Source organism: Pelophylax lessonae, assembly GCF_965119305.1.
Source record: "Pelophylax lessonae genome assembly, chromosome: 7".
NCBI lineage: Eukaryota > Metazoa > Chordata > Amphibia > Anura > Ranidae > Pelophylax > Pelophylax lessonae.
This window is the reverse complement of record NC_138774.1, coordinates 227488621-227492995: the sequence shown is the minus strand read 5'-3', so window position 1 is coordinate 227492995 and position 4375 is coordinate 227488621.

The window sequence follows — 4375 nt, the reverse complement described above, 5'->3', positions numbered from 1 at the left end:
ATAGCAGTGTTTGAGCTTGCAAATCTGAGAATTTGCAAATTGATTGAACATATGCAGTGCAACCCCAGAACTCAGAATTCAACAACCCAAAAAAAGATATATAGATATATATATATAAAAAATTACTACATCAAGTCAACACACATAGGAAATGCTTTCAGTAATCTCAGAATGAGCACAAAGTGGCTTTTTCATTTAGACTAATGGGCCATACACACTATAAGATTTTCTGAAGATTTTTTCCTTTAGATTTACCAAAACCAGATAATATGAGGTCAAACCTAAACACTTTCAATTTGTATGCAATCTGGCAGGCCCTTGCACTACATAGAAAAGGTAAATCTGAAGGAAAATGTCTTCAGAAAACCTTATAGTGTGTATGGCCATACATGATCCAATTTTCTTACAATTTTCTGTCCAATTTTCTTGAAATTTACCTTCAAGTATGTAGTACAAAGGCCTGCCTAATTGGATAAGTGAAAGTGTTGTTTAGCTTTGACATCACATTATGTGGTTTGTGGTTAATCTATCAGAAAATTGTACAACAAAAATTGAACATGTATGGCCATACACACTATAAGATTTTCCCGTAGACTTTTTCCTTCAGATTTACCTTTTCTATGTAGTGCAAGGGCCTGCCAGATTGCATACAAATTGAAAGTGTTTAGGTTTGACCTCATATTATCTGGTTTTGGTAAATCTAAAGGAAAAAGTCTTCAGAAAATCTTAAGCCCCGTACACACGTACTGATCGTCGGCCGAACGATCGGGCTGTCTTTTGTCCAGGGCTGTCCTGTCTGTTGAAAACTGCAAAAGACTGCACACGAATTTTGTCGGCCAACAACAGACGACTGCAGAAGTGATGTCATGTGATGGTTAACTTTCCCTGTGTTTTTTCTTTTCTGAGCATGCCCAGTCTTGCAAATCAGCCGATTGTCGGCCGAATTCTGTACTGACTGGCGAACAATCGGCCGTTCTGGTGTTGGCCAACAAAAATTTTAATGCCTGCACGAAAGATTCTGTTCGGCCGAAAATGCGCTGTCGGCTGTCGGAAGCATCATACTAACAAGCCTACAATCGGCCGATCGGTCGTCGGCCGAATATTTACGGCCGAAGATCGGTACGTGTGTACGAGGCATTATAGTGTGTATGGCCCATTAAGCTGGCCATACATGTTCAACTTTTGTTGTACAATTTTCTGGTAGATCTACCACAAACCACATAATGTGAGGTCAAAGCTAAAAAAACACATTCACTTGTATCTAATTAGGCAGGCCTTTGTACTACATACTTGAAGGTAAATTTCAAGAAAATTGGACAGAAAATTGTAAGAAAATTGGAACATGTATGGCCAGCCTTAAGCCTCGTACACACGTACCGATTGTCGGCCGTAAATATTCGGCCGACGACCGATCGGCCGATTGTAGGCTTGTTAGTATGATGCTTCCGACAGCCGACATCGCATTTTCGGCCGAACAGAATCTGTCGTGCAGGCATTAAAATTTTTGTTGGCCAACACCAGAACGGCCGATTGTTCGCCAGTCAGTACAGAATTCGGCCGACAATCAGCAGATTTGCAAGACTGAGCATGCTCAGAAAAGAAAAAACACACGGAAAGTTAACCATCACATGACATCACTTCTGCAGTCGTCTGTTGTTGGCCGACAAAATTCGTGTGCAGTCTTTTGCAGTTTTCAACAGACAGGACAGCCCTGGACAAAAGACGGCCGATCGGTCGGCCGACGATCAGTACGTGTGTACGAGGCATTAGTCTAAATGAAAAAGCCACTTTGTGCTCATGCTGAGATTATTGAAAGCATTTCTTATGTGTGTTGACTTGTAAGAAACTTTGATCATGGATGGCCAGCCAAACACTCATTCATTAGTGAACTGGTGATTTTGGTTTAGGAACCAACAGACCCAATTAATTACTTTGCTGGGCGTTTCCTATACTGGGTGGGTGTAGTTTAACCAAGGTTATATAAAGGGATGTATGAGATCATATCATTTGGCCTGTGGAAGGGCCACAGGTCTTTATGGCTTGCTTCTGTTAGGCATTACGCTGCCTGAAAGGAGTGGAGTTGATACCAGGAGAAGATGGAGCGAGAAGGAATACAGAACACCCTTCGTTTTCAGGTTCTGCCTGGTTATATTCGTAAAGTGAGCTTGGAATTTCTGGTGCAGGACTTACTGCAGAAGTCGGTCGGAGTGGAGTTGCGACATATTTTTTGTATTCAGGATCATGCAGCACCCAGGTATTATGATGTTTCCTTTGTGCACAGTTCTCTTTGCATGGATGTTTTTGAAAAGTGCAGGGAATTGGAAAAAGCAAATAATGAATCAATAAGACCTTTTATTGTGGAACCCCTGTATGCCATGGAGGAGAAGCCACTGGTTGTTCATCTTTTCAATCCTTTCACGGATATTGCTTTAGTTGTTGCTTTTTTGAGAAGGTACTGCTCTTCAGTGAAGGGGGGCTTCAGGCTGACTAACCGTTTAGGGATCTTTAATAGCAAATTAAAGTTCTTTGTTAAACTGAAGGTGGAACCGGGAGGGATTGGTGGGGTGTGTCACCCACCGGCCAACTTTTCAATAGCAGGTAACAGAGGCTTTCTCTTTTATCCTGGTCAGCCTGCATATTGCAGGAAGTGTTTTTCATTTGGGCACACCAGGGAAGACTGTAATGTAGAAAAGCGTTGCCGGAACTGCGGTGAAGAGGGGCATGAAGCCGGGGCTTGTCTGGTAAAGCGTGCTTGTGATGTTTGTGGTCAGCGTGACCACACAGTGAAAAATTGCTCAAAGGTCAGGAGGGCCTTTGTCTCATATGCTGAGGCTGTTAAGCGCACCTCTGAGAGTGGACGACCAGTGTCCACACAGGTGCTGTCTGACTCCCCGGAAAGACAGGAAGAGGAAGTGGAGATTGAAGATAAGGAAAGTGGGCACCTGGAAGTGGAAGAGAGGGCAGAAGAGCCAACTACTAGCACTGAGCCAGTACTTGTGGAGGATGGGGTGGAGGTGGAGAGGGAGGTGGAAGAGCCCATGGAAAACCTAACAGCAGCTTTGCAGTGGGAACCGGAGGTACAGGATGCACAAGAGGTGGAGGAGATGGAAACAATGGGGGCTAAGACAAAGGTGGACTCTTTGGACAGCCCCAAGCAGAAGAAGGCAAAAAAATTTAAGGTAGAGACACCTGGGTTTGAAATAAGTAACCCTTTTGAGGTCCTGGCAGTGTTGGGCGCTGAAGTAGAGAAGGAGTCATCACCCTTGAGTCCTGGGTCACTTGATTCTTTCCAGCCAGCCATGTTGTCACCTAGCCTGGATTTTTTGGATGATGAAAGTGTTGTCGCTTTGAACAATGTATGTCATTTTTCTGGCACAGGTGATGAGACTGGGGGTAAATAACGCACATTATGTGAATGAGCATTAAGTTTGTGTCCCTCAATGTGAGGGGTTTTGGGTCTCCTGCTAGGCAAGCAGTTATTCTTGAAGATCTGAAAGTTAATGGAGGAGACATTTATTGCCTGCAGGAATGTTTCTTTAATCGGCCGCCCAAACTTCCGGACTGGGTAGTGGATTATATCTGGTCGCCAGTTGGGGACAATAGGAATGCTGGGGTGGGTATTATCATCGCAAATAGGAACATTCACATCATATCACACGTTGTGTTAGTGCCTGGAAGACTACTTATGGCAGATTTAGTTTTGTTTAACCAGAAATTTCGATTATTTAATTTATATGCTCCCGCGAATAGACGGGACCGTCCTGAAGTATTTGAGGTGTTGAAATTACATGCAGTGGGGAGGAGGCCTTGTGTGATTATGGGTGACTTTAATACAATCCGATTTTTGAAAGATCGAGTGGGAACAGCGGATGCTAAGCTGAATGCTAATAGTGCTATTTTGAATAGCATAATTCAGGATTTACATCTTAATGATGCACATATCGTTCTGGATTTGGTGGACACCTACTTCACTTTTTTTTCTGAGAGTGGGCGAGCCAAGTCCAGAATTGATTTATGTTTGTTTTCAGAGGCTTTAAAATGCTCTGATGTCAGGCATAGACCAGTAGTTTTTTCTGACCATGTTGCAGTATATGTGGATTTGTGTGTGAGGGGTGACATTAACTTAGGGTCGGGAATATGGAAATTAAATGGCTTACTGTTGCAGGATGAGCATGTTAAAGCCCAATTTAATAAATTGTATAATAGATGGGTCCATAGGAAAAAGGACTTTAATGATATTTTGGGGTGGTGGGATTGGATTAAAAAGAAAATTAAGGTTTTTTTTCAAAAAAAAAGTAGGAATAAAAATATCAGTGAAAAGAGGAGATATATTAGTTTGCAAGCCAGGTTGGCTACATTATATTCATTTAGGAAT